The following is a 12,194-nucleotide window of genomic DNA, read 5'->3' on the forward strand; positions in this document are numbered from 1 at the left end:
GGGTTAGCTGAGATTCAACATGTTGATCAACGCAAACTCTTTTTCTCATGAATTCTTAGCATGATCGACGCATATTCTGCCTAACAACCTTCATAATTCTAAGTAAAGGCCTAAGATGACATGCATATTTGCATGTCATCAGGTATGCATTCATGTTGTATTCCACCAACCTTGCGTTCATCCCTCTATTATGGTTATCATCATGTAGCCGCAATGTCCTTGCGATGACTGCATTTGCTCGATGGCTGCAATTCCTATGCAATGACCGCATTCGCTTGACGATCGCAACTTCTATGCGATGAACGCATGCGACTGATGGCCGCAACATCTATGCATTGAACATATGCGTTCGCCTTTTCGATGGAGAGATTCCTCGTATGTGGTCGTCTTTGCGATAGCCTGGCTTTCGCGTATGCGCCCGCATCCTGCGTTAGCTACAAAGATAGACAATTGAATACATAATAACGCATAATAGTGGATTAGCTGAGATTCTTGATGCCGATCGACGCAAACTCGTTTTCTCATGAATTCCTAACATATTTGCCGCATATTTCTCTTAAAATCCCTTATAATTATAAATAAAAGGCCTAAGATGACGTGCATTTTTGCCCATCATCATACCCTCAAACTTAGACACGTGCCTGTCCTCAAGCATGCTTTATACTCAAGAAATTCTTAACTCACCTTCTGGCCTTCCTTTGTGATGACCAGCCTTTTAGAATATAATTTACTCATACCTCTAACCATGGCTGCAACACTCTCCTCCACTTCAGCTGCTTCTTCAAAAAGATCTTTTCTAAGTTTAAATCCGGCACGCCTTTGCTCAAAAAAATTTTATTCATTCTCTGCAAATTTGCGTTCAGCTTTTGAGAACGCGCTCGTTCAAAACAAATCAAAGCTTTGTGATTTCTTATTCGAATGCGGCGTTGAATCTGATTACGCTCTTCGTTTTAGCTTGCCCCCACGTGTGTCATGCGGGTATCCAACTTCGGTTGTGTTCCATATTCAACTCAACTCTTGTCTTGCTTGATTTGGCTTGCGCCCGACAGAGGAGTTGTGCTTATGCGTTGATCCTGGCGATTTACTTTCGTTTTGGCTTACCCCCACGTGTGTCATGCAGACATCCAACTATGGGTAAGTGCCTTTCAAAACTTAACTCTTATCAACATGGGTTTCCCCATTGCATTGACAGTAGAGTTGTTATTCTCAAAAAAATATTTTCTTTTATATTTATTTTTCTTTTTTTTATCGCAATGTAATGAAGCAATTCTTCGGGATCACTGCCACCCTCAAACTTAGAGGTTAGCAGCATTCTCACCGCAAAGCTAAAAACAAACTCAACAGGAATGTAGTAACAGATGTTTGAGCAAAGGTTTACACATGATAAAACTTAGACTGTCAAAATTTGAAGAAGCTATTAAAAGTAAGGACGGCCTTGCAATTCTTAGTTAGCGGATGTAGTGAATTATACGTACCATCATAGATGCATCGCAAAGGAACACAATCGGACAAGTAGAATTTCAAAAGGATAAAGCATAAAAGATAACAAGAAAAGAACCTTAAGTAGAATAACGCTTGCGCCCATGCCTTGGAATTCATGTGATCGAAGCCATGCATTTAATGATGGGGAGGATTCTTCCATTGTAACTGCGCACCGAGGAGAATTATTGTCGCACCTACAAGGAGCAAATGCACCATACCTAAGGAAGCAACCGCATATCCAAAATAACAAGAAAAATAAACTAAACTAGAAAAGCAAGGTAAAGATAGAGTAGAAGACTTCCCTGGAGAAATTGGACTGTTGTCACTGTAAGGAGTCTCCTATGTAGGAGATTTCTCTCTACTACTTAGGTCAAGGGGCTTACCTTGACCATTGGAACTTCCGACAATTGTTAGGCGCATGCCGGCCGTCATGTGCTTCGAACTACCTTCAGCTCATGCGACTGATTGCCCTTCTATCTTGGGGTCAATACTGGCTTTCAGCGTATCGCCTACACTTTAATACTATTTGCAACTTGGTCGCACAAGCTACAATACTCCCAAGGTAAAAAGGTTGCCTACAGAAACACAAAACTCAACAACCTATTAGCTGCCAAGTCCTCAGCAACGGTGCCAAAAACTTGATGACGAAAATTAGGGTGAACGCAATATGTGATGCATGTCTTAGGTTATGCATTTATACTCATGCGTCGAAGGTCATGCATTAGAAAGGAAAATATGCGTTGATCTCAAATGCAATGACCATGTGTTCCTGTCACAAGTTTTCTTGTGCTCACGCCAAGTATAAAGCGAACGCAAGTTTCTCGGGTGATCCGAGGTTGAACTCAGGGACTTGTAGCTAAATGTATGTGATGATGCATTTGCGGCGGATGAATAAAAGAATGATAGGGGTTGTAAGCTATAAACTACTCCTACTTCTAACTAACAGACAAAGCAGTGGGAATATGAATGAAAGGTAGAGACACAGCAACTGTTGACACGTAGTAAATGCATGAAAAAATAGACAAAAAGGTGAGGATGTCTTTACTGCAAGACTGAGCTTGACCGCAAGGGCAACCCCAGCCAATGCAAGCTATGGGATCATGCTACACACACTTGTGCCTAATTCTAGGACGCATGCGATGTATATGCGATAGTGCTGAGAAGCCTATTTCTAAGCCTCCATAACCCGCTCACGTACTCTCACACGTAAGCGTGATGACCACATACCACCATATCCTACTTCTGAACGCATGCAATTTCCTATCCGTAGGGTGCATACGCTGTGTAATAGTAAACGAAGCTTATCTCTAAGTTCCCCATTCTTTCTTATGCATTCCAATCCACTCTCCCGAGTCTTAGATTTGGTTTTTAGACTACCTTCCCAAGTATGCCTAAATGATGAATGATGCGCTCATAAGATAAGGAAATCGCATAAACCTAGCTGACGTAAGATTATTCCTATCTCTAGTGAACCTTTGCTTACATTGCTTAATGCAACCAACCACTTACACTCCCGGGCAGTTAGTTGTTGCTGACTTTACTCATAGACAAGTATTGTGTCCGCTTATAGACAAGCATTACTTTAGCTTCACATTTAAGCAAATAAGGTTTTCGCACAACACTCACACAATGCACACCTCTTAGTTGTTTGCTACATACTTCATATTCCTATTTCGTATGATTAAGTATGTGATACTCTAACAGTCTCACTAAGTGATGCAATGAAAGTAAATGATATTAAGTAAATGAAGATGGAGATGGAATCGAAGGAAATATAGAAATTCATTGATCACAAAATGTATTAATTTCTTAAGCCAAAATGTAATACAATACAATATAAGGAAAGAAGAGAAAATGAAAGGACCAGCTGGAAGTAATGTCTTGCTTCCAGCAGATGTGTGTCAAGGCTACTGGTGGTGCCATGGATGGGTAGTGGAGCAGACTCTTTTGAGTTCTAGCTCCAGCGAAGGCTCCGGTCGTCACTCGAAATGGATGAAGGAGATGAAAAACTCTCAAGCTTTCCTCTCACGCTTTTGTCTGGATCACGAGGATCCACCCGAAGGTAGAAACTTGGATAAAATGAAATTCTGCCCAGCGGCTTCTATTTATAGAACTTGATCGTCGACAACATTAATGAACCTACTCTGATTCTGACATTCGAAGTGCGATGGTCCTTTTCTGAATCCCTGCTGCTAACGGCGTGGTCGGTGAAATGTCAACATCATCTTTTGATTCTCCCGAGGTATGCGTTCATGTTGCATTCCACCAACCTTGCGTTCATCCCTCTGTTATGGTTATCATCATGTAGCCGCAATGTCCTTGTGATGACCACATTCGATTGATGGTCGCAACTCCTATGCGATGACCACATTGCCTTGATGATCGTAACTTCTATGCGATGAACGCATGCGGCTGATGGCCGCAACATCCATGCGTTGAACGTATGCGTTTGCCTTTGCGATGGCGAGATTCCCTGTATACGATCGTCTTTGCGATAGCCCGGCTTTCGCGTATGCGCCCGCATCCTGCGTTAGCTACAAAGATAGACAATTGAACGCATAATAATGCATAATAATGGGTTAGCTGAGATTCTTGATGTCGATCGACGCAAACTCATTTTCTCATGAATTTCTAACATATTCGACGCATATTTCTCTTAATAACCCTCATAATTCTAAATCAAAGGCCTCAGATGACGTGCCTTTCTGCCCATCATCACCCACTTTCAATGATAGTAGATAGGTTGCTCCCTTAAGTGTTGATCCGGGGTCTTGAACAAGGGTCTCACCCTCTCATTGGCCCGAAAGGGATTCGGTTTGATGATTGGACCTATAAATCATGGGCTCCAATGATCCAATATTAATTGGCTAAACTCTTTACATCGAATTAACCCTCATTCGTTAACTACCAGGTCACTCCACTAAAGCCCAGTAGTTTCACTCCTCTCACTGTAGATATATTGTGTCCACTTGATATAACCATGATTCATAAGTTAACCCTTCCCATATTGTTTGTAATAACGGTTGGGTTAAATGGTTGTTTTATCATCGAGATTACCTTTTGTTTCTTAAGTCCCACTGATCCTTTAATGAACAATTGGTTTATGATCTGATCATCAAACTAAGTCCCTCTCGGGCTAATAAGAGGGGGGTCCCTTATTCAAGACCAGAGTCAGTACTTAAGGGAACAACCTCTCTACTATCCCTGAAAACGGGTAGGAGTGAATTCCTTCTTACACCCTATTTCTTAGCTATCTACCCAGTCTTACCCCTGAAATGGGAGGCTTATTGAGCGATGTTCTTGAGCCAACCCTCACCTATACAAATATAAGGGTAATCCTGAATAAACAGGAGTTCATAGTTAGCTCAGGATTAAGGTTAAGTTACCTAGGTCATCGTTATGAAATATATTTGTAGCACTTTACAACTTCTTGTAACAACTATAAAGTGGGTCGCATCCGATAGTGTTGCCAGAATAAGGTATCAAACCTTATTTGTATACTATAGATCATTTTGACTATTTACTCGAACATGATCTACTCTTATGTCTCCACATAAAGTTCAAGTACTCATGTAATAGTCATGGATCTTTTAGTTTATTGGATTTATTTCTGAAACGAAATAAGCAAGTCATATATTCAACAGCAACTTTATTGAATCCACATTTCAATAACAATTTTATTGATTTACAGAATAAGTTTATTGTTTTACAAAACCACGAGTTTTAGGACATAAAATCCAACAGCTGGTAAGGTATAGACCTACAAAGTTAAACTTCAGACTTCCGTAATCTTCTCTGAAGAAGAAATGGTACAAATCTGGCTCCGCAGTAGAAGATAGTTGCCCATCATACGACTCACCAACTTCACTTGCCTCTATGGGAGGCTCGCTCCGGGCATAAAGGTGCGATAAAGTCCTCGGTGGCTGAGTCTCTCGATATTGGCCTTGCAGGAAATCACTGATTCTCAAGTGCTTGGAGTGGCTCCCAATCTTGAATGGCTTTCACCTTGGACTTATCCATACGTAGCTTGCCTCCCCCCCACATTCAGGCGGGCCAAGCCCTTACCCTGTGTTCTCTCCAAGTGGCAAAAGGGTTTACCCAAAGAGTTGGGGTTGATGCCCTAAATCTCCTAGGGTCCTGTAGTTTGTAAACCTTGTATGAACAAACTCTTATGTGATTAATAATATATGATACTTTATTCATTTTGTCTATAAAATGTAAAACTTGAACCTTACTCTCTCTTTTTAATTATGTTTATTGTTGAGTTTAGTAAAGTAAGGGAGTTAAATATTTAAGTTAGGTTGGAATTGTGGGAATTGGGTAAAGGATAAGTTTTGAAGAAGGAAAATGTTTAAGTATGGGAAACTTGGCTCTCGGGTGCTTTTAAGCTTGTGTTCGTTTTCTTCGTGATGCGAACTTAGGAGTGTATTGTGTGAGGAAATTGGAAAAATCGGGTGGAAATGTGAATGATGCGTTGATGATGCGTTAGTGATGCGTACAGGTACACGTGACACTCCTCTTTATGCGTTCAAGTTTTTCTGAATCGGAGCCAAGTATAAATCTAATTCAGGTTCCTAGTAAGTCCAGGGTTGAACTCAGGGATTTAGATCAAAGCTAATACAGAGCTTGCATTGCAGCTAATGTAGAAGTATCCCAGATGAGCAGCTATTCAAAATCGAAGAATTATCATGGTACGCAGATGTGGTCAATTATCTGGTCTGTGAACAATTTCCTGAAAATTACACAGCCCACCAAAAGAGGCGGCTTATGCACGAATGTAAATCCTATTATTGGGATGAGTCAAATCTTTACAAGAGGGAGTCAGACCAGATCTTGCGTCTATGTATACCAGAGGCTGCTCACCAGTGCATACTATCCCAATGTCATGACTCACCGTATGGTGGACATTTTAGAGGTCAACGTACAGCAACAAAGGTGTTACAAAGTGGGTATTTTTGACCGACTCTATTCAAGGATACAAGAGACTACTTCATGAGATGCGACAGGTGCCAACGCATGGGAAACATTTCATGGAAGAATGTGATGCCAATGAATATTATCTTAGAATTGGAGCTATTCAACGTATGGGACATAGACTTCATGGGACCATTTCCACCATCAAATGGTCACAAGTACATTCTGTTGGCCATCGATTATGTCTCCAAATGGGTAGACGCGGCATTGTGCGTCGCAAGCGATGCGACGATAGTCTCCAAAATCTTGCGAAGAAATATCTTCACTCATTTTGGAACCCTACATGCCATAATAAGTGATGAAGGCTCCCACTTTCTCAATGGTGTCATCAACAAACTGCTGCTCAAGTATAATATCCACCATAAGTTTGCCACCGCATACCATCCACAGACAAACAACCAAGCCAGGTGTCCAATAGGGAAATCAAATTGATCCTAGAGAAGGTGGTGAATCCTTCATGCAAAGATGGTGAATCCTTCATGCAAAGATTGGGCCATAAAGCTGGACGATGCCTTATGGGCCTACAGAACTGCCTATAAAATACCTATAGGCATGTCCCCGTATGCGCTGGTGTTTAGGAAGGCATGCTACTTACCGCTTGAATTGGAGCACAAAGCACTGTGGGCAGTGAAGAAGCTCAATTTTGATTTGAAGACTGCAGGAGAGGCAAGAAAACTTTAGTTGCTCGAGCTAGACGAATGGAGAATTCAAGCATACGAAAATGCCAAGATCTACAAGGAGCGCGCAAAACGTTGGCATGAAAAACGACTATGTGAGAAGAATCTCCAGGTTGGAAAGAAGGTCTTGTTATACAATTCCCACGACTTTTTCCTAGAAAATTAAAGTCACGTTGGTTCGGACCATTTATAATCAAAGAGGTATTCCCGCATGCTGCGGTCGAGTTAAACAATGAAGAATGGACCAATGCATTCAAGGGCAACGGGCAAAGAGTCAAGATATATCACGGAGGAGACTTGCATCGTGAGAAAACCTTTATGGACTTGAGGAATTCCTGACTGAAGAAGAAATGAGCAGTCCCTGCGATAATATGCGACATAAACTCATCAAGGACGCATTTTTTTTAAAGTATCCTTTTGATATATTTCTTTCATGAACTTGCTTTATTTTTTTGTACAAACACTACTCTTTGGAATTTTCAACTCTGTCTTTCATATTTTTTACCCTCGTGATTTTTTTTAGCAATGATTGTAGTAAACGATTGTGGTGGGTCTACATGATAACCGAAAAATGTGAACAGTTTGTTCAGACCATCGCAATCGAGGAATCAACCCGTCGTAAAGAAGGATGTGATCGCAAATGATGTGGGCAACAGAGCAAATTTGGGGGTTGTATCTCTCTTTGACTTTTTTATTCCAAATTTTGCACTCTGATAACGGGCAGAAATGCACGTTATCACACTGCTAAGTTATAAAACAATGCAGGATTGCGATGATAAAAATATACAATATTGCGTCCAAAAGCATCAAGTTCACAATATTGCGGTCGCATGCGTCCATCGCATTAAAATAGCTAACTTGTGTATTTTTGTGGAGAAAATGCGTTGACGCAAGGCAGAAATACGATCCACAGAAATTAACATCCGAGCGCATTAAGAGATTGCATTGATGCAAGGCTACGCGATCAAATTGCGCTCGTGAATATATGCTCAAGAAGGTTGCCACATAGAGCCGGCGCATTATGGTGGGTGCATTTGGGTGAAAAGCATAATAAATCACGATGGGACAGAAAGCTGATGACTGTCGATTCTGAATTAAGTTGATAAACCGTTAACGATCTACTGTAGCAAGTACACTCAACTTTTTGGTGACAAATATTCAGCGCATTAGACACAGAATTAATTCCATCCCATCAATGCAATCATAAGAGAGAAGAAGCCTTTCAGCCCGAAGTTCTATAAATACCAAAGGCCACCTTCAGTGAATGAGTTCAATTAGATAATTTTTCCTTTAGATAAAAGTAGCCTTGTTCATAGTTTTCTTTTACTTAGAAGGTAAAAGCGAGCAAAGAGAGATTATACCAATAGATCGTTCCAGTGAATTTGGAAGAGTGCCAAAAGCGTCAAGATTAGAGAGAGGGCCAACTCTTACATAAATAAGAACATCTTTTGAGCAGAATAGAGATAACAGTGTAAAAGCCTTGGGAAGCAAGGAATTGCTACCAGGCTCTCTATCTTTACCTTCTATTGTCATTTTGTACTTTGAACTTATTTATAGAAATGGAAATTTCATCTTTATATCTGTTCACTCTCTGTACAATACACATGAGTAGCTAAATCTGTCGAATGGGTTGAGAAGCACGTAGCTAGCATAACTAGGGATCTTCATTCTATGCGATTATCTTGTATTATGTATGCGTCATTCGTCCATTAGAGATACTCAGAAGGGTAGTCTAAGGATAGAATCTAGGCTTGGAAAAGTCAGGTTAGAATCTAGACTCAGGAGAATCAGATTAGAAACGCATAATCAAGAGATAGAAGCTTAGGAATAAGCATTGTTTGCTATTAATGCATCGCATGCATCCTAGAGATATGTTATGATTGTATGCGGTCATCTTGTCCTTGTGTGCATCTTGCATCATGATGCTTGTATTTATGAAGTGGAAATATGGATGTTATGCATTGATGGAATTGTGTTGTGCACTCAAGTTTTCCCAGCAGAATCCAAGTGTAAATTCCTCTGAGTTTCTTAGTAAGTCCAAGGTCGAACACAGGGACTTGTGAAAATAGTTTACGTTGGTAATTTTTATGGAGAACTTTGCGGTAACCGGATAAATAAATAAAGTGTTGGGTTTGTTGTTTGCGTTTATGTAAAAGAAATAAACAAATGCGGCGGAGTTGAGAAAAGACAGTTGCGTTGATAGATGCAATGAGTATGCGATGGACGGGTTGAGAAGATCTTTAGCTAGCGTTACTTGGGAATGCGTTAAAACTATGCGATCATGTTACAACCATGCACAACAAATCATTTTCCAATGTAAATGCGATGCTCCCAAATCTAGGACACATGTGTTGAATGCAAAATGTCCATAGAGCTCATCCCTAAGTCTTTACTCTTGTCCTATGCGATGATGAAAAATGCATGAAAACAAGGTGACCACATACAATTATATCCTATCTCTAGGATGCATGCGATGCATTGATAACAAATAGTGCTCATTCCTAAGCACCTATCTCTTGTTTATGCGTTCTAATCTGGCTCTTTCGAGTCTAGATTCTAACCTGACCTTCCCAAGTCTAGATCTTGTCCTTAGACTACCCTTCCGAGTATCTCTAATGGACAAATGAAACATACATAAACAAGATAATCGCAAAGAATGAAGATTCCCTAGTTGTGCTAGCTAAATGTTTCTCAACCCATTCAACTGATTTAGCTACTCATGCGTGAATAACAGAGAGTGAACAAATATAGAGAAGGAAATCTCATTTTCATAAATGAGTTGAGTAAATGACAATGGAAAGTAAAGGTAGAGAGCCTGGTAGCAATTCCTTGCTGACCGAGGCATTTTACACTTAAATCTCTATTCTGATCTAAAGACGTTCCTGCTTCCGTAGGTCGACCCTTTCTCTGTCCTTGGAGCTTTCGACACTCTCCCAAGCTTACCGGAACGATCTACCAGCACAAATTTCTCCCTCGCGTTCGCCTTAAAATGAAAGAAAACTAAGAACAAAGACGTGCGAAGTGATCAACTGGTTAACCCCTTCTCTGAAGAATGCCCTTGGTATTTATAGAGCATCCATGGTGAAAGGCGTCTTCTCTCTCCTAGTTGTATAGATGGGACAACTTTAATTCTTGACTGATGCGCCGAATAATTATCACCAATAAAGCTAAATGTACTTTGTGATCGTTATCGGCTGTCAACTTAATTTGGATTCGACTGTCATCAGCTTTCTGTCCCATCGCTCTTAATTGGCCTTTCATCCAGATGCACCCACCATGTTGCACTGACAAAGTTGTGACGATCCTTCTTGGGCGAATGTTTGCGAGCATGATCAACGCAAAGCCTTACGGTGAAGTTTGCGCTCGACCACTGATTTCCTATGATTGCAATCTTCACATTGCGTTAACGCATATTCTGCATAAAAATACAAAGATCAACTGTTCTAATGCGTTGGACGCATACGACAGCAATATTAAGAAACTGATGCTTAATGGTCGCAAAGTAACATATTTCATCAACACAATCCAACATTATTTAAGAACTTAGCACTATGATAACATGCATTTCAACCCGTTATCACATCATCACATACTTAGGAATAAGCTCTATAGACACTATTGCATTCATCGCATGCATCTTAAAATTAGGAGCCACCGCATTTGCATTGAAAAATGATTTGCTATCGCATGAGTGTAGTATGATCACATAGTTTGAACGCATTCTCGAGAAATGCTAGCTAAAGACCTTCTCAACCCATTCCGCCACATACTCAGTGCATATGTCGCATAATCATTCTTATCTCAAATCTTCCACATACTTTTTATACTTCAAACAACAAACAAACCACACTCTTGATTTATTTATTATTGCAAAGTGATCTAAAAATTAATGCCGCATATTGTTTTCCTTAGTCCCTGAGTTCGATCCTGGGCTTACCAGGAAATTCAGTAGGATTTATACTTGGGTCCTACTGAGAAAACTTGTTTGCACAACGCATTTTCCATCACCACAATCCCTACCATTGTTTTATCGCATAAAATAACGCATCAAGTTTTTGGCGTCGTTGCCGGAGACTACGGAAATACAGTGTGCTAACGGTAATTTTTATATTTTCTTTGCAGCTTTCAATCTCTAGCACATTACAACCCAGAGATTAAAAGAACGTTCCGACGAAGATTGAGAGATAGCCGCCAAAAACAAGAGAAAGATAGCATGGCGAAACAACCTGGAAACGGAGCACCAAATGAAAATAATGTCATGGCGAATCCCATCCTATTGGCGAACGACCGCAATAGGCTCATTCGGGACTATGCGTCGCCCAACCTCTACGATTTCTCCCCAAGAATCATGAGGCCCGCTCTTGATGGATCGAGATTCGAAATGAAACCGGTGATGCTGCAGATGATCCAATCTACTGGACAATTTGGTGATAGGCGAGGTGAGGATCCGCACACCCACCTCTGGAGTTTCATTGAGATCTGCAACACCTTTGTGCTCCCGAATATCTCCACCGAGGAATTCGACTAACTTTGTTTTCGTTTTCGTTGTATGACTAGGCACAAAAATGGGCGTACTCTCTCGAACCGGGGGAGATTACCTCATGGAAGCAAGTCGTAAAGAAGTTTATGAAGAAATACTTCCCTCCAACAGAGAACGCAAGAAGGAGGAAGTTAATTACGAATTTTGAACAAGATGTTGACGAATCGTTTAGCGATGCTTGAGCGAGGCTTAAGAGGCTAGTAAGAGATTGCCCGCATAACGACTTACTAGACTGCTTACAGATGGATATTTTCTACCAAGGATTAACCCCTGCATGGAGGTCTGCTGGACAAAACTTATGAGAAGGCCAAGAATATCCTTGATGGCATTTAAAAAAATCATGAAAACTGGAGAGAAAGCGATCAAAGATTAAGAATTAAAGACAGTGAAGCGAACAATGGGGTCGTCGCATCCCTTCAGAACCAAATGACTGCGATGATGAATTTGATACAAGGCATCGCAATTAATAACACAGGAGCGCAAAAAGGGCAAGTCAACACAATTACCCAAACGACCACAAG

The sequence above is a fragment of the Benincasa hispida genome, chromosome 4 (genome assembly GCF_027475165.1).
Source record: "Benincasa hispida cultivar pf3 chromosome 4, pf3_genome.v1.1, whole genome shotgun sequence".
NCBI classification, from domain to species: Eukaryota; Viridiplantae; Streptophyta; class Magnoliopsida; order Cucurbitales; family Cucurbitaceae; genus Benincasa; species Benincasa hispida.